The following is a 20005-nucleotide window of genomic DNA, read 5'->3' as shown; positions in this document are numbered from 1 at the left end:
TTCAATATTTTGATTAATATTGCACTAGTGTTTAACCTAAGTTTCAATCAAATGTGTAGCAGTCTGTTATTTTATTTAACATTAAGAAATCAGAATGTCACCAATCAAATGCGTGCAATTTCAAAACCTGTGCAATGTGAAAATGTCTGTATCTAACGACCAATGAAATAGAGTAACAATTATAATAACTACTAAGCATTGAATTGTGTCCTCTAAAATTTATATGTTAAAGCTCTCACTCCTAACCTCAGTATGACTGTGTTTGGAAATAAAGTCTACAATGAAGCAATTAAATTTAAGTGAGATCATAAGAGTAAGGTCTTGATTCACTCTGGTTCACTAGAATTATGTCCTTGTAGAAAGGAACAATTTCATTCTCTCTCTTTCTCTCTCTTTCCCCTTTTTCTTCTTATTCCTTCATGAGAAGACAAGAAGGGTAACTGTCTACAAGTCAAGAAAAGAAACCTCAGATTTAAACCTATCTTGCTAGTACCTTGACCTTGGACAGTCTGCCTGCAGAATTGTGAGAAATAAGCATTATTTAAGGCACCAGGCTGTGGTAATTTGTTATTGCAGCCAAATTCTACTAAATTGATAACCTAATCCAGGAGGAAAATTTTAAGATGTAGTCCTATAGTGTTGGAAAATAAAATTCATTAACAAATGAAACTAAATTTTGAAGTCATCATGTTCTCCTGGCATATGTATTTTAAGGAGATGCAACATAGAATGGTTAATGTCATGCAGTATTTTTAAATACGTGTATTTTATTTATAAAATATTCTGTGAGTAAAGAAATGGCAAGTTCAGGTGTAAGGAGATGTTGAAGCTGGAGATCAATCACACATGTGGGGCTAAAGCAAGAGCAGCCCTGAAAACACAGACATCCCGAAATGAAGCCACATAAACAAGCTGTTCCAGCTCCAAGAAGGCAAGGAGCCCAGGCCAGCCAGGCAAACAAGTTGCTGGGCAGCGGGGTGAAACTGACATTCTTCTTCAGGAGTATATAGAGTATTAAAAAACGTGCTATGAGTGGCTGAGCAGTTCCTTCTCCCCATCAGGAAAGTAAGTGCTCCACCTGACCCCAGCTTTGTCTCTTTATTTTCTCAACCTCTCACCTTCCTTCCCTGCAGGAACATCTAGAGCTACAGCCGGTCACTACATTCAAGGAAGAAGGAAAGCAAGAATGTTCTTCGATATTGAGATATTGGTTAGGAATGTTTTCATTGAACAATATTGCACAAGAGATGACTATTTGTCCTTCAATTTTATTGGAAAATAGAAAAGGTAATAATTTAATTTTAAAAATGAAAGTGTTTAAAATATACTAGAAATTATATTTATCTTTGTGTTGGTACTACAACAAATATCTAAGATAATAATGAGCTTATAAAGAGAAAAGGTTTTATTTGGGCTTCAGGTCTTAGACACTGTAGTTCATGATTGCTTGGGCATGTGCCTCTTGAGCCCATTGTGAGGCAGCAGCTCATGGTGGTATCACGGGGCAACATCACCTATGGCCAGGATGCAACAGAGAAAGAGATGAGGGCTCACAGTACCCTGCAAGGGTGCAGGACCAATGACTGAAAACTGCCCATCAATCCTACCTGTTAAGATCTCCGCCATTTGCCAGGAAGGCCTCCCACTTCGAACCTACCCTTTAACACCTGGACCTGTGGAAGACATTTCAAATCCAAATTATAACACTATATAAACATTGATCTATTATTTTAGACCACCTCTCACGGAAGTATGAGCCCACATATAATTTTTGTAGGATTATAAGAAACAGTGTGCTGGTAAAGGTCAGAAAAATCTGCCTCAGTCCCAGCCCGTTTTTCTTCACTCATTTGTCCAATTCTGCTTTTCACAGACCTTAAGTGAAAAACACCGATAGTTGTTTAACCTGCATGCCATGCCTCCCTGCGGGTGGCCTCACCATCTGACTGAATGACACAACAATGGTGAACTCAGCCAACAAATCAATTTAGGGCAAAAGTCACCACTGTTTTGTAACTTTCTCCTCTCACCCTGTTTGAAACACTATGAGTTTCAATTTTTTTCCTTCTGTTGAGCTGATATAGTGCAGCTTCTGAGAGAAACGTTTTTTATTTAAAAACACAAAAATGATGAGACATATGGAATTTTTAAAAAAAATAAGAAATTAACAAAACAATATATCACATTTTCTCGTCTTAAAAGTAATTATTCATATGACAAGATTTAGGCATGAAAAAATGATCAAACAATCACACAGTGAAAACACAAGCTGTTCTTTTTGATTAACTAACAGAGATTAGCATTATAGTTATCTGCCTTGTATATAAATTTATATATATACATGTATATGTGCATACATACAATCTTTCCCCTTTCTCTTCTCTTTTCCCCTGTCCCTGTTGTTCTTTTCTTTTGAGCACTTTGCCTCTCATTTAACAATATCTATTGTATACTTTTTATCTTATTTACTCTTTCAGGTTTTTTTCACTAGGGAGACAATACAATATTTACACATTCAAGTCTGAGTTATTTCACTTACAAGTATGGTCTCAAGTTGCATCCATCTATCTACAAAAGCCTCAGGGTTATCCTTCTTTATAGCTGAGCACTACCCCATTGTACAGAAATACCACATCTTTTTATTCATTCCACAGTTGGTGGGTGTTTGGGTTGTTTACAAGATTTAGCTATTACAAATTGTGCTGCTGTAAACATGGGTGCACACGTATCATTGTGGAATGATGTTTTCAATTCTTCTGGGAAAATATTCAGAAGGATAATAACTGGATTGAATGGAAACCGCAATCCTAGTTTTTGAGGAATCTTCACACTGATTTCCACAGTGGCTGTACCAGTCTACACTCACACCAACAGTGGAGAAGGGCTCCTTTTTCCTCACAGCACTACCAACTTTCGTTATTGGTTGATTTCTTGATGCAAGCCATTCTTTCTGGACTGAGATGATAACTCAGTGTTGTTTTAATTTGCATTTCTCAAATCACCAGTGAAAATGAACATTTCTTCATGTATTTACCTGTCACTAGTATTTCTTCATCTAAGAAATGTGTGTTTATCTCAGATGCCCATGTTTGGATTGGGACTTTGAATTTAGAGGGGCTTGATGTTTTTAATTCTTTGTATGTTCTGGATATAATTCCTTTGACTAAGGTACAGTGGGATAAATTTTTTCCCATTCTGTGGGTTCCTTTTCACTCTGTTGGTGATTTCTTTTCATGCACAAAATCTTTTTAACAATATGAGATCCCAGTTGTTAATTCTTTGAAGTATTCCCTGTGCAGTGTGTGTTTTGATCACGAACTCTTTGCCTACCCCTTGTCTTCAAGATTTCTACCTACCTTGTCTTCCAGTAGATTTTTGTATTTCTGTTTTAATATTTAGATCTTGAATCCATTATGACTTTAGTTCAGTGCATGATGATAGACATGGATCTAGTTTTAGTCTTTGGTTCGTGGAAAGTCAATTTTTCAAGCACCATTTATTAAAGAGGCTGTCTTGCTTCCAGTGAACATGTTTGGCCCCTTTTGTCAAATATAAGGTGACTGAATGCCTCTGTAGTTGTGTTTTCATCTTGTAATCAGTTCCACTGATCTTAAAGTCTGGGTTGTTTTTTTGCCAGTGCCATGCAGATTTTATCACAGTAGCTTAGAAGTATAATTTCAAGTCAGGGATTGTGATGCTTCCTGCCTTACCTTTGCTGCCCAGGATTACTTTTGCTATTCTAGGTCTCTTCCATTTCCAAATGAATTTTAAGAATGTTTTCTCTAGAATGGAATGTTTTCTCTCTAATGGAATTTTGATCAGGACTGTGTTAAATGTGTATGACAGTTTTGGGAGTATACTACAGTTTTCAATATATAGATATTTTACATACTTTATTAGATTGAATCCTACATATTTCCTTTTTTGAATGCTATTTTTAAAGGTGTTGGAAACAATTTTTTAAAAAATAAATTCAGGATCAGATTTGCAATACTTAAAGGAATGTACAAAATATTCATAAATGTGATGTTCTAGGAGGAAAACTGTGGGACTCTACCTTTGATGATCCACTTTGTGATAAAATTTTACCTTAAAAATTATTCACAAGCCAGTAGCTATGTGAAAAGAATCCTAAAAGTTTTTACTAGTTGGGGAGATGAAGTAAGAACCTGGAAGAATGAAGTTTAGCAATGTTTAAATATTTTCTAACAACCAATAAAGAAAAAATGGAAACAAGTTTTTTCAATACAGTGAAAAAAATGATGTCTAACAAAGAAGAGAACATTCTATAAGCTGCCAGGATAAGCCAGAAGTATTTCAATCATTGGGGATTTCAGAAACTTTACCTCAAGACTTTCTAGTTTGGAAAACTGTAGTAAGATAGGCACCTGCAGAAACCAACAAATCCGTTCAGAAGCTAGAACAGATGATGTCAAAAAGATCGGAGAGAAGGGATGTGAGCCACGCAGATAGCCTAGAAGGTAAGAGTTCAGACTGTACAAGGAACAGACCAGACAGCTCCTAGAGGAATCTTTCCAGGGGTAAAGTAGAAATAATCAGTGTTCTGATTTGTGCAATCTCACAGGGAGAAATGTAATAGTTCTGGCAAGAAGTTTGGAAAGGGCTTCATACTATATATTTAGGCAGTTATTGATTCCTAGAAAATAAATGCAATTTTAATACAACATGGATTTAGAATGAATTGTGTTTAAATAATCCTATGAGTATAAATCTTCCATGATCTTTCATGATATAATCCTATAGAAAAGATGAGAATGAATAACATCATGGGTCTTGGGTGAAATATACATATAAGAAATAAGTCCTCATTTCATATTACAGGGAGTCAAATTATGTATAAAACCAAGAAAACAAAAAATGAAAGATAAAGTTATTATGGAAAAGTTATTAAATATGAAAAATCTCTTAAAGTTCTGGAAGGTAATGGTCACTAGGTAGAAGAAATTAAAGGTGAAAAGTATGCGTTTTCTTTCATATAAGTTACTTTTGAATCATTAGTTTAATATTTGGATCATCTTAAATTAAATAATAACTATGAAAAATAATTTTAATTAATAATAAATGCTGTATCCCCTTTCTTTTTGTACATTTTTGCAGTACACAATATTTACATTTCTTGTGTGCAGTTGGTAAATGTATGTTTAAGGGAGAAGGAAGAAAAAGATAGTAAAAAAGGAATTATGGTGTGTTACATATATGTAACTTCTCTCTACAAGGAATGTAAACACTATACACAACATACATGTACTAATAAAAAACTTAAGTGGCCAGACACAGTAGCACACTCCTGGCAATCCCAGCACTCAGGAGACTGAGGCTGGAGGATCCTTTCAAGTTTGGGACCAGCCTGGGCTGCATAATAAGACTCTGTCTCAAAAAGACAAAGAAGAAAGAAAACTTAAATGATTAAAATAAATGTGTGCTATAGAACCTGGTAATAAATGCAAGCATCTTATGAAATGTGATCCAGGTTCCCAGGAATAGTTTATTTTAATGGCAATGGCTCAATATGAAAATTTAATTTGTATTCTGAAGATTAAAAATATTTCTGATCTTTGATTCAATGCACTGACTCAAACTGGAATCTAGAACAAGAAAACAATCAAATATTAAGAACCATGGTTTTGCAATGGTGTTCAGTTAATTAAAATATCAGTGGTGGGTGATTGAAAATATCCTAAACATGTAAAATTTAGATAAAGGTGGTTGTATTTAATAGATTAATATGAGTAGTCATTTTAAAATTTATATTTTCAACTAATGTATAATTACATAAGAGAGTATTCAAAACCTTCTTAATGGAGAAAACAAAACATATTTTGTATATAGTTTCACTATGAAAATAATATTTCTAATTAATGAACAATATTTAGCTTGTTCTAGCTTTAAGTTCCATATTGCTTGCAAGAAGCAATTTTCAATTTTAAAAAATACACGTAAAATATTTTGATTTTTCTACAAAAGTAAATCACAATCCATATTCCCATAATGTTTTTCAAGGAAGCTCAACTTCTTTCCCTTTAAAACTTCTACTGTTTTTCTCTAGATTCTCCCTCCATTTTCTACATCATGAATAAAATCCACATGATGCAGCAGAACCAATATTTTAATAAGAGTTTGGACAGCGCCATCGAGCAGGAGGACTCACTGTCACTTCCCATGTGTCGAATTTCTACTAACACACATCTGTATCTGTTCCTGTTTAATTATACTTCAAATTGCTCATGTACTCCTCATGTGCAACTGGCCTCATTTCTGAATTCATTTTTCCAACCCAGTATTTCTCATCCTTTCCATGGTACTGCCTCGCTCACTCATTTATATGCTAGATTTCAAAGATTCTGGTTAAAAGATCTTGTTTCTTTTTTTTTATTTAAGGAGAAAAAGAAAAAAAAACAGAAAAAGGGTACAAGTAATACAAAATTTAAAAAATAAACAGTAAGAAAACACTAGTTAATAGATTACATATTCTCATCTTAGAAATAGTTGTTCAAGTTACAAAATTGAAGCATATAAAATGGACTTTCAAACAGTGAGAGTGCAAACAGTTTTGTTCAATGATCCAAAAAACAGTAATATGGTTATCTATCTTATACACTTAAACATATATGCAGTTATAACCTTTAGAGCGCTTTCTTTTCTTTTCTTTTGTACAATGACAATTACACATTTTGGGTTTTATTACTCCCACAGTTCTTACTACTTTTTTTGAAGAGAGTAAAACCAAATGCGACATATCAGTACAGAGTCAGTCAAATCAAAAGGATGGACATAATAGATAATGTAAAAACAAAATACAAGGTGATCAACAATGGTTACCATATTGCCTCTTGCTATTTTAAGAAGAATTTCCAGTTATAATAAAATTTAACTAAACAGTAAAGAATAAAATCAAAGCATTGGAGACATTACAGGACTTTAAAAGAAAATAATAGTCAACCGGAATGGTCATCATAATGATTCTTATTGTTTTCACAGTTTTGCCTATACTTTCGAACTTGGTATTATCAAGCAAAGCAGAATAGAGGAAAATCAGTCAAAACAAGATGGTGAGGGCAATACAGGATTTCAAATCAAGTTAATAGGAAATTAAAGTAGGTTACTATAATGTATCCTGCTATTTTTTATTTATTTTTCCCCTAATTAAAAAGATAAAGAGAAAAAAGTAAATAATTTTAAAAAAAGAGGATTGAGATAAAAGAGGGCATAACAACAGAACAGCACAGGTCAAAACATAGCCATTTAAGCAAAATAGTGTTTCACCACAAGATATCCTGACATAAAAATAGTTACCATAGTGTCTCTTTGCTTGAAATCTTTGAGTATAACTTCGTATACTGTAGCACCAAACATATAAAACCATTCATTGATGATCACCTTGTATTATGTTTTTATATTACCTATTATGTCCACCCTTTTGACTTGACCGATTCTGTCCTGTTATGTCTCATTTGGTTTTACTCTCTTCCAAAAAAGCAATAAGAACCGTGGGAGCAATGAAACCCAAAATGTGTAATAGTCATTGTACAAAAGAGAGGAAAAGAAAGTGCTCTAAACTATATAACTGCATGTATATTTAAGTGTATAAGATAGAAAATGATATCACAGAGTTTTATTGGATCATTGAACAGAACTGTTTGCAGTATCATTGTTGGAATGTCCACTCTACAAGCTTTAATTTTGTGACTTGAACAATTATTTTTAAGATAGCAATATGTAATCCATTAACTAGTGATTTCCTACTGTTCATTTTTTTCTTCTGTAAATCTGTATAACTTGTACCCTTTCACTTTTTTTTTCTTTTCTCCTTAAATAAAAAAAAATTCAAGAAAATGACATTATTACAGGGTATTCAGAACCAGCTAACAGAAAATTAACAATGGTTTCTGTATAATCTCCTTGTCTATAGAAGTTTTTGCTTATATTATCACATATAATAAAATCCAATAAGATACAACCTTTTAAGACCAAAGGAGACAGAAGAATACAAGTTTGATGGGACTTCAAAACAAGATGATACTAAATCAGCACTAGCTATTATGATGTCTTGTTTTCTCCAAAACAGCTGTTCCTACCATCCAATCTTCTCTGCCTCATTTCTGTTGAGCTCTTTTCTGTCGTTTGTTGTCAGTTTGTCTTCTTCATTTCATTTTCTGCTCCATTCATCGTGGCCTCTCTGCCACTATTTCTGGAATCTTGGTATTTTCTTTTTTTAGACTATCCTACAGTACTCTCTGTAGAGTTGAATTGGTGGTTGAAAATTCCCCTAGTTTCTCTTTATCCTGGAAGCACCTTGTTTTTCCATCAATTTCTAGGGACAGTTGTGCAGGATATATCAATCTTGGCTTGAATTATTTCCCCCCACGCTCTTCGTGATTTGATGGTTTGTGCTGAGAAGTCTGCTGTAATTCTGATGGGTGTTCCCTTGTCAGTGATCTGTTTCTTGTCTCTGAGGGCTTTTAATATTCTGTTCTTATATTGGATTTCTGGAATTTTGATTATTATATGCCTGGGTATAGCTCTGTTTGGGTTGTAGGTGGCTAGAGTCCTGTATGCCTCATATATCTGAGTATCTTTACCATTTGCTAAATTAGGGAAATTCTCTTGGATTATTTCTGTGAATAGCTTTTGTAGTCCACTTGTTTGTGTCCCTATTTCTTCTTTTATGTTCTTAATTCTTAAATTATAAATCCTCTTATCATCTTCTATCCTTTGTATTTGTGCTGTTTGTTTTTTTGTTGTTGTTGTTGTTATTTTTAAGAAGTTTTTCATTTCACGCTCCCACATTACAAATCTGCCCTCCAGTTCAGATAATCTATCCTTAGTTTCTTTCAAGCTGTTATGCCAGTTTTCGATAGAGTTTTTAGTTTCCTGGTAATTGAACCTGCTTCACATATTCTATGTTTTCTCTGTTTTCTCCATCAAGCAATTCTCCCCTTTTTTCCTGTTCTTCCATTCCACCATCTGTTTTTTCTTGGGTGGTGCTTAGCATTTCTCTAACTATTCTGCTTATGTCTTGCTTTAGGTCATTAATAACTTCATTTCTGAACTCGTCTATGAGGCTCTGGAGACAGCGCTTTATGTCTATTGGTGCCGTGTCTGCTATTGCATGTTTCTCAGGATTGGGGGCCGAGGACCCTTTCTTGTTGCTGCCTCTTCCCATATTCTTTGTTCCTTATATACAAGCATATGTAGGAGGCCCAGCTTCCTTCCCTGTTGACCACAGTCTGTTTGAATTGCACCGGCTGGGTGTTCCCGCCCACCACAGCTCACCTGGGAGATACGGAGCGGGCAGCCTATGCCAGCCTGCCCCTCCAGGTCAACCTACCGAAAGCTTCACTGCTAGTGCGCACCTCCAAGCTGCTGGGACCTGGGTTGGGCTAACCTACTGGGTCTCAGCCAGTGATGTCACGCAGGCCAGGCACTCTCCACCAATCCCACTTGAGAGGAGGATATGTGACTGAAGTCACTGCAGCATCTCATTCCAGGTAGTCTGCCCATGTCTTCCGCTGAAGCCTCCTTCTCTATGGAAGGGTCCCGATCCGCTCAGTCACCGCAGGTCGATGCAGGACACCCAGCCAGTCCCGCTCCCAACTCCATTCAATGCTTCCCACTCTCAGAGCTTTCGCGCCTCTCTCCCTGATGTGCTGACCAGGACGCAGCAGCAGCTGCAGGAAATTCAAATCGCAGCTTCCAGTAGTGCCGGGTCCAGCTTCCACACTGAGATCTTATCCGTTACTGTTATATCACTAGGATTGCGTTTCCAGTTGGTTTCTCTTAATTTAGTTCGTTCCTGGGTCGGCAAAGCATATCCCACCTTGCCTAGGATTTCCTGCCCGGCACCATTCCTGGATTTCAAGTGTGGTTTCTCAGAGAGCCTACGAAGCTGCTGCTATCTATCTGCCATGTTCTCCCAGAAGTCAACGAATTCTTTGTTCCTCTGTGCCCTTTCACCAGATGGGTTGTCACACACTACTCTGTCAACTCCGAGAATTTCTCTCCAGAGTCTGAGCCTTTCACAAGGACCCGGCAGATAATCTCCACCTGGTGTTTTTCTGGTTTGGTCTTAAGTTGTCCAACCAGAGAAAATGGCTCAAAGGCTCCAGTCCCTCAATTTCCCCAAAACACAGGTGCAATCCCGCACATTCAAAAGATCTTGTTTCTAACCTCAAGGACTGGTAATACTACCTGTTCTAGTGACACTGGAAGAATGTGGTAAGTCCATTTCTTTATCTTTGTTTATTATTCAAAAGGTGATGTGGGTGAAAACTACTTGGGAACCATTTCATACTGGTAAAAAAAATTGTCCATAAGTGTAAATCAGTAAATTCTAGATATTGAGCTGTAATCTATGGAGGCAAAACCCTCAAACATGCATTTTTTAAAAAGCTGAACTGGAATTCTTGTGCATACTCAGATTCAAGGCAAAGTTCAAGGTTTTCTAAAAAAAAATTTCACATATTTCATATACATGTTGGGGTTAATAACACACTTTTAGAAACTGCCAGATTACCTCTCCTTGCATTTCTTCTCTTTCAAGAACTAAGTCAAGCAAATAGAAATTGATTCCTATCCCAGAATCTGGAGCTTGTTCTGTGCTTAGCCTATTTTAAACCAGACAGTGGAGAACCTCAGCAAACTCTATATATGAAAAACCCAAAGAAGCCCATTTCACACAGCTGTGCCTTATGTGATTCTATTCACATCCCCTGGCAAAGCTATAAAGAAAGATAATAGGTGTTAGCCGAAGCTAATGTAACGGGTATGAATACAAAGGGAAAGCTTAAAGTGATAGACCTGCATTTTGATTGTCATAAACATATGCGTGTTTATTTAAAGGTCAAACTATACATTTTAATGTCTGTTGCTTTTCTTTTTAAATCTTAGCCCAGCTTTTTAGTGAACTTACCTACAAATACAAGAATCCATTCATTCATATGTTGTAGACCCTCGTGATGCTGTTACATTTTTCAAAAAGCTTTAGATCTCTATTATGTTGTTTTTCTAGCTATACAAATGTTTTCTACAGTGCTGTAGACTGATATTGCCAAATAGGAGACTACTACAAACAAATTTTAGAAACTCATTATTGTGTTAGGTTAGGCAATGTTCTTAAAGTGATATTTAGCAGTAGGGAAGGTGGTATTTTTTTAAAAAATTATCACATGGAAACAATAACTTGAGGAAAGACTGTAAAATTAGAATTAGGAATTATAAAGAGATCTGCATGTTATTCTGGAACTATCATTTCAGGTAGATTTTGACCATCTAACAAAGGGAATTCCTCTGCCATTTATCTTTCATGTCACTTTTTAAATGTTAAATTTGGTGATTCGAGAATAAACATGTATAATACAACTCAATATAACAAAATTCACCTTTTTTGACCTTTTGTAAATATTTAAATGATTTTAAAATGCCTTATGTAGTATCTAATAATAGTTAAGAGAATAGCCTTTCATTTGCTTGCTGTATATTTGCCAACCTTGCTTGTATTTACCATCCTAACATCTTTGAGATTAATTTCAATTCACAGCTTTCTCCCTTTGTTGCAATAGTTTAACTATTAAACTCATATAGAAGACTCAAGAAATCAGCCAAAAACTCAAAAAGCATACTAAAAATAGAATGTAGTGGTCATACATTGGTTATAGCTTTTTAACTTTATTTTTGTTATGTACATTTGAGGAATACAACATAACATTTTGCTATAATATGCATACAAGATGATTACTTCATCTGCTACTACTGTCAAACTATTTTACACATCCACTACCACAAGTAGTTACTCGTGTGTGTGTGTGTGTGTGTGTGTGTGTGTGTGTGTGTGTATTCATTAAGGACACTTAAAATCTATCTATTTGCAAATTTCTCAGCAAACAATACAATTAGGTATTATTAACTAAAGTCCTCATGCCATACATTAGAACTCTGGAATTACTTCTTCTACATAGCTGCAATTTTTATGTCCTTTAATTGACATTTCCCTACTTGTTCACCACGACTGCTATGTTAACCTTCGTCCTCCAGAGTTAATATTTTGTAGATTCACATAAAAAAGAGATCGTGTAATAGTTTTCTTTCTGTGCATGGTTTATTTTCCATAGTATAGACTTTCTAGTTTATCCATGCTGCTATAAATGGCAAAACGAAAAGGATTATAAATTTTAATGTAAGTTCCATATGCTGCCTCTAGTTGGTGGTGTAAATACCAACTGGAATAAAGACAATAGAAAAATGAAAAATATTCTTGAAAAACCAAATCTCAGCCAGGTGCAATGGGAAACACCTGCAGTCCTATTACTCTAATAAAAGGCTAAGGCCGCAAGGAGCTCAGCCTGGACAACTCAGTGATTGAGAGAGAACCTGTCTCAGAATCAAAAGGGGGTATATCTCAGTGCAAATGCTATGGGTTAAAGCCCAATAGTGAAAAGAATGTTAAATCTTGGGGACTGAGGGTGATGTAGCACTTGCCTAGTATGTTATTCAGTTTTCTGTCTCTGTCACTGTCACAAAATAACTAAGAAAAACAAAGTAAAGAAAGGTTGATTTTCAAAGGCTTCCGTCCAAGGTGGGTCAACTGTTTTGGGGCTGGTGGTGATGAAGAACATCAAGGCATAAAGCATGTGGGGAAATGAATCAGCTCATCTCTGGGCCAACAGGAAGCAGGGAGAGGCAGAGATCATCCAGGGACAGCATACAATCCCCAAATTCCCATGACCCACTCAGTTAAAAGAAGTCCTGCTCCTAAATAATGCCACCAAATCATGGATCCATTGGTGGCCAAATTCCCTATGAACTCAAAGTCCTCATGATCCAATCACTTTCCCAAAAACCCACTGGCAAACACTACTGTGTTAAGGACCACAACATCCATACAGGAGACTTGGGGGGACATTCCAGGTGCAAATCATAACACCTAGCATGTGATACATCCTGCACTTGATCCCTAGCACTGGAAAGATACAAAGCTTTAAATCTCTTTATCAAGGCACACAAACCCAGTACAGATTAGAGAAATAAGGCATTACTTAAACCCCAAAATTTCTTATTTAAGATTATAATTTCAGTACGTGAAGAGCCTTGTGAAAGGTCACTATGCTTCATTTGATTATTTCTTTAAACCAATATTCCTTTACGGCATAGAATGCTGAGACTAAAAATCTATTTCCTCACTGTAAAATGCAATATGAAAACATAGTCATAAAGAGAGAATCAAGAGAAAAGAACTAAAGTGAGAAATCACATTTGTAGAGGTAAGTATAGTTATTAGAATGTGAAAGTCAATGGGGAATACCACGATTTGGGGAAAACCTTGTGTGGCACAGAGTATAGTGCAGTATAGAGAGCTAGCGTGCACAAGGTCCTGAATTCAACCCACAGTACCACAAAAAAATGAGGAAAGCATGAAAATAAAATACATTAGAAGAATTTGAAATAAGGTACAGTATTCACAGGAGAAAAACTAAAATTTCTATTAAACTTCAACCCATAAAGTTCATGACCACCCTCCACTGAGCAGTTAGATTAACTGAGAATATAAAATTCAGATTTTATCACCTGGTTAGTTGTCCTAAAGCATCACTTCAGTTTTGGCAGAGACACATTATGAAAGACACAATCAGAAACAGAGATTGAATGTCTGATTTAGTCGATGGTCGAGAAAGCCACAGCACCTATATCTAAAGGCATAGCTCACCAGTTGAGTGGGTATTGTTATATCCGGATCCAACACTGTATCCCAGCAGATCCCCACAACTGTTTGAGTGAACCCAAGATAGATGTTATCACTAAAGAAACCAAAGATCACTTTGTCTGGAGTTGAACATTTAGTAGCAAAGTCCATAACTTGCACCATCTGTCCAAAGCATTTTATACACCCCTGCTAGAGGCTGTGGTGACCAGGAGTTTCTTAATCTTTGGAATCTTCACTGCTCTTAAAATTGTTTGAAATTTACTGACTGCCTGATTTCCTTTTAATGCATTTAGTGCCTATAATAAAAAGCTACAGAAAATGCCACCCAAATCTTTGTTACAGGAAATCTGTAATTTAACCATCAAAAATCAGGTTTCTAAATAAGCAGAAACATTTTTACCACATTAATTATTCTGAGATTCAAGGAATATTGTGGATTCACAAAAGGGATTAGCAGTACTGTATGAACTGTTAAGTTAAATATATGCAAAGATTTTTCTCCTCACAAAGTTTTCATAAATGATGGAGGCCATTGTAGATATTTTCAAAACTACTGCGAATTTTCTATTAACCACATTCCATGGAATCCAGAAATGCTTATTCCTCATTAGAAATGTTTAGATCCTCATTAGTAATCTACTCCACATTTAAACACTAGTATTTGGTGTTTAGGACTCATTTGATATCTGTCGATTATGAGGAACTGGGTTTTATAGTTTTGTGTATTTAAGGATGGCCAACACCTTCACTAGCTTTTTAATTAATTTTTACCTTCTTCAGCATTCTCTTTTGTAATTGAATTATAAACTATGTTTAAGCTCCAAGCTTATAGAGGCATTGATGTTAACCAGCATGAACTGGGCAATAGGAAATAAAAAATAGAATGATATGTTACCAAGAGTCAACTTTGTGGCATAAAACACAGTTTCCCTTAAGCAACTATCCTCAAGATAACTTTCCAGATGAGCTCACCATTCTAGGTTCTGTCAAACACCTAACTGCAGACCAGCACTCAGAAAGACAGTAGAATAGTACCTCAGTCTTTTTAATAGATACTTACAACATTTGTGAACAAATTCTTCTTGTTACATATAGTTAAATCATTCAGGCAACTGATTTACCTTATTTAATTGTTCTCTAGGATAAGATTAGTACTATTGGGAAAGGTCCAGTCACATGATTTAAACACAAAATAATGTATTATAACCTGTAAGTTAAAATCAAACCAAATACATTATATCAGCCAGCTTTCTCATCGCAAAAATAAAATACCTGACACCCACAACTTAAAACAGGAGAGAGGGTTAATTTGGCTCATAACTTCAGGAAACTCAATCCACAGTTAGTTAGCTCCAAGCTAGAAATCTTATGATGGAAGAGCATGGGGAATCAGAGACACCTCATTCACAATGGCCTGGAATTAGAGCAGAGAAAGAGCTTAAGCCAGAAAACCACATAGAATGCCAGGAACCAGTAAAGTTCCAAAGTCACACCTCTTTGGTGCACCCTGAAACCTCCAGAAATGTCTTCCCACATCCCTTGAATGATCCCTTAGCAAATCAAGTTGCCACTTCACCCTAATCACTGCAAATAGTTCTTAGATTTTTACTTAAGTCCTTAAAATGTTTAGAGAAGTGCAACCGAAGATGTCATGGAGCTCAGCATGTATTTTGGTAAGATTAATGAAAAGGATATATTCAAATTCCTATTAGTCCTTTGATTTATCAGATTAAACACACTTTAATACAGAAATTCAAATCTTAAAAAGAGTATCAGGGAGGCCATGACTAACATTAAGTGGAAGAATACGGTATGACCTGTAAAAAAGTGTGCTAATGCATTTATTTATTTTCTTCAATAAAAATGTTTGAGAATATCCAAAGGGTATTCAATTGCTTATATTTCTGGTTTTGTCATTTTGTCATTTGTGGAGTGTAATTTGGTCAATATATTATATAATGAACAGACCTCATAGTACAGCCAGGAGATCTGAATTCAGGGTTTAGCCCTATATACTGTTTGTCTGCCCTTACACAATAACACCATTCTGTACCTCAATGGCAAAATTATAAAGAAGTGGGAAATACCTTGACTAATTTGTGAGGCTTTCTGAGGCTCTAAGATAATATGAATGAATGTTCAGTGACATCATAAGGTACCATATGAATACATATTAAAATTGGGAATTTTGTTCACCTCAAATTGAACTCTTCAAAATGATTAACTACAATTATTCTATATTAATTCAATGAACCAATTTATTTGATATTCTAAGCAGTGTTTCTTAGGCATGAAATACTTTGGAATATTCTGCTGCTCCATTGGTCATGGGGGGAAAAGGAGGAAGAGACAAGGGAGTAGTTTAAAACTTTCTCTGTCTAAATGTTTCTCCTTGATCCTAATGCTGTTGCTGCAGTAATGGCACATTAAAAAGCGTGATTTTAGAGATGCATAAAAAATGATACTCAATTAATTTTAATTGAATTTCAAATTGAGCTAGTATGTGATATGCTGGTCAATACATCCAGTCATTCTGTAGTATTTGAGATTCAAAAGAAACTGGTTAGATTTTATATTTGGGTTTGAATACTAACATGTAAATCAAACTAGCTGAGATGTCACCAAATCTCCCCTTTAATTAACTTGAATGACAAGGCTGTCTTTTAGTCATATATCAAACTCAGTCTCTATTTTACCAAGTTTAAAATACTGTTTTGATTGTAGGATAAAACTGAAAATACAACTATTATATAAATTTAAACAAAAAATAGACATTCAAATCACATGTTCCATGTTAACTTGGTTAGTTTTTGAGAAAAAGTATCAGGAATTTTCCTCATGACAAAAAGTACTGGCAAAAGCACCACAGCAGTGCATATTTTAAATAACAGTCAAGACCCTAAAGGATGAACTTCCAGAAAGTTCCAGAAAGTTCTAGAAAGGATGAAGGTGATGCATTTCAAAGTGGGCCTGATCTACTCTCTTCAGAGTCTGCATTTCATCAAGCACCAATTTGCAACCCCCCAAAAAAAATACAATCAGACTAGAAATGAACAAGGATGCCCAAAAAGTTTTGAGGAATCAAGCATACAAGTCTGGTACCTTTGACAGCAGCAGCCTGGAAGAAGCTGCTGCCCATCCACAGCATGTCCTGTGACCAGGGAGAAGCCCATGATGACCCTAGTATGAATAAGAAGGAAGCTTTCAGGGAAGATTTCATGACACATTATCTAGAGGAGAACACAGTAGCAAAAATAAATAGAATTTATTTCTCCTATCTAACTATAAATTATTAGCCATGAACAAATCTTTCCTCATTTCTCCTTCCTTTGTTCTTTCCACCACCTCTGGTGACAAAGATTCTCTGATCTACTTTTATGAGATCAGTGTTTTTAGATTCCACACATGAATGAGATCAGATTGCATTTGTCTTTCTATGCTGTTTATTTAAATTAAAATGTCCTCCAACTCCACCCACATTGTTGCAGATAAAATGATTTTATCCTATTTGGCCTACTACTATCCCACTGGTATACCCCATATACCATATTTTTAAAACCTACATCTGTTGACATACACCTAGGCTGATTAATTTGGGGGCTGTTATGAATAATCCTGCAAAGTATATGAGAGTTCAAATGTCTGTTGGATATGGTTATTCCATTTCTTTTAGATATATACCATTTATTATTTAGATCAAGGGAGAAATCTCTTTAATTTTCCAGATCTCATTGGAAAAAAAGCAAGAAGAGAATATCATTCTTGAAAGAAGTTTGATTGACTAACTAGCAAAGCCAAAGAAAGGTTCTTCTTTATAGATTTTAGTCCCCATAAAGAGAAGTAACTGCAGTGTCCTCAAAGTCTTCATTTAAATCAGACTCCAAATTTAATGCTCCAGTTATAATACTTCCCAGCAACAGCAAAAAACCATGCCAGTTGTTATACCGAAACATGTTTTTAGTCCATAGGAATTTACTGAATGTCCTCTTGCTTCATAAAACATCACACCAGTATTTGAGATGTAGATATTAAAGAATTTATAGATCAAAAAATATCTCGAGCTAGAAGCCAAGTCATTACAGACACACCAACAACCAATGTAAATATATGCAGCTACCTGCCATCGTTATAAAACGATGAGTGAATTCAGTGCAATTCAGGGAGTTGTAGTACCAGTGTGAGGACATGTAAAATGGTGCAGAGGAAGTGTACTTCCGGTTCTGACTTAAGACCAGTCAGGCTGAGGCACAGTACACAGATGGCAAAGGAATCTTTCCTTTTGCATTGTAAGCAAAAAAAGCAAAATTTTATTACTAGTAAGAATACACCAAAGCCAGGATACCTTTTTCCTTTCCCTTTACTTTTTTTTTTTTCTTCACTAGCTTTCTGTTTCTGGACTGTGCAATTTTAGACAGCTTACACATCCAATCATTCTAAGGCAGGGCACAAAATCAATTTTGACATTTATGGAGAATCCTATTGCAAAAACACACCGTATTTGATATCTGCGAATCTCTCAGAGACAGTTGTATGACTGACTGTTCCTGAGAGAGCTGGAGGAGGTGAAATTGCACAATAATGTGATTTCTGCATCCTCTCAGTAGGTGGCGATGGAGAAGTGACCTCTGCAGCCCATGCCTGCACCTCATTTCAGATCTCAGAGTCTACAGTCATAGACTGATTCTTAGATACCACTAAAAAAGCACAAGTCAAGTAGTTCCATCTTGAGACTTGAAAAAATTATTTTCAAAGGCTCTCCATGTCATGGGTGGGATACTTTGAATTGAACATCAAAATAATATCTTCCCGTTTCATTAACAGTATCTTTATTGAAGACCTAGTACTGTGTACGACATTAACATCACACTTTAGTTTGTGACAGTTCTGAATAAAACGAGTAAGTTCCCTTCATGGAGTAAGAGGTCTTCAATCCTCTCAGAGGCTACAGGAGTCTACCCTGATTAGTAGTGAGTAAAGAGCAAGGTTTCAGCCTCAAATTGACGCAGACTGGAAACTGCTTTGTCATTTTCTAGCTCTGAGACCATAAACTATCATTAGAGCTTCCTGAATTCCAGGTCCTCATGTGTAAAATGAAGATAGTAGAAACCAGAGTAAAACTAGCCTCATGTGATTTTTGAAGTTATAATGACATGTCACAAGTCTATCAATAGATTAGATAGTAGTTCTTTTCGTCCCTTTGCCAATAGTTTTTTCATGTAAGTGACTTTAAAAGCACACTAGATTGTACCTAAGATGATGGCTTCAGTTAAAGTCTCAAATAAGCCCACATTAGATTTTTAATGTCATAAGACACCAATAGATAAAAATTTATACTTTGTATAAATTACTCAAAGGTAATTGTGCTCTATTAAAGATGCACAGAAGGTCCATTGGCAGGCTGCATGGCTAACTGGCTGGTTGGTTGACTGATTGGTTTTAGCCTGTGATTTATTTCCACATGTGTCAGCAAAGAGTCATAGGTTGTGCATGTGCCCTGGACAAAACACTTTCAAAAGCTCTGAGAAAAGCCACGTCTCAGTGGAGAGACACTTGTAGAAAAACAAATATCGTATGCGCATGTGTATGAAGTCTTCCTAGTTTCTACTGTGCTTCCCACAGCTGAAGTTATTGGCAAAAGACCAAAGACATAATTTCATTGGTTAAGGCAGGAATTACATCTTAGAGATTTATTAAACGTCAGCACCATTCATTTATTCTGATGATTCATGAAGACTGTCCATGCTTATCTTTGCAAAGGAAAGAAAATTTGTGAATTGTAATGGATTGATCATCTTCCTTAGGCCTCCATTACTGGGGAAAGTTATTTTTGAGAAGGGTTGTTGCCTTGAATTTTTTTTTTTATTTTTCATCTGAATGGCAGGGCCAGCGTGAATCTTCGGAAGTATGGTGTCTTATGGCTAAGATTCCTCTGTGCTGAGAAGGATCCATTCTGGGTCTCTCTGGTGAAAAATTGCTCGCACATCGACATTCAAACAAATTTTAATAAGATCTACAGAAGCAGAGGAGAATCCTGTGATGCTAAGAAATTAAAATTGAGAACAAAGCTATAGAAGAAGGAAACAAATGCAAACAAATGTCAAAGAAAGAAGGGTCAAAAATCATTTGATCCTTTCTTATACGCAGAAACAATGAAAGTACGGTACAGGACCCCTATATCTATTTGATACTTACTGCAGTTCTGCTATCTTTATATTCTTAACTAACATAAGTTAATCGTAAACACCTTTATTAGATATTGCCATTAAATACATGGGTGGCAGAAGGAGT

At 35.6% G+C, this 20005-nt stretch overlaps 1 long non-coding RNA gene across 1 annotated transcript; it reads right to left on the bottom strand.

Annotated features, from left to right (window-relative positions):
* Positions 1–1263: 1263 nt before the first annotated feature.
* LOC134476700 (uncharacterized) lies at positions 1264–13786 on the bottom strand. Its single transcript, XR_010048512.1, has 3 exons — positions 13721–13786; positions 1608–1673; positions 1264–1514 (listed from the first exon to the last, which is right to left on the bottom strand). It is a non-coding gene; the product is annotated as an uncharacterized LOC134476700 (long non-coding RNA).
* Positions 13787–20005: the final 6219 nt, after the last annotated feature.

The sequence above is a fragment of the Cavia porcellus genome, unplaced genomic scaffold (genome assembly GCF_034190915.1).
Source record: "Cavia porcellus strain 051 isolate PalLab524CR breed Dunkin Hartley unplaced genomic scaffold, mCavPor4.1 scaffold_7, whole genome shotgun sequence".
In the NCBI taxonomy this organism is placed as follows: domain Eukaryota; kingdom Metazoa; phylum Chordata; class Mammalia; order Rodentia; family Caviidae; genus Cavia; species Cavia porcellus.
The sequence above is the reverse complement of the archived record's forward strand: the minus strand, read 5'-3'. Positions and strand labels throughout refer to the sequence as shown.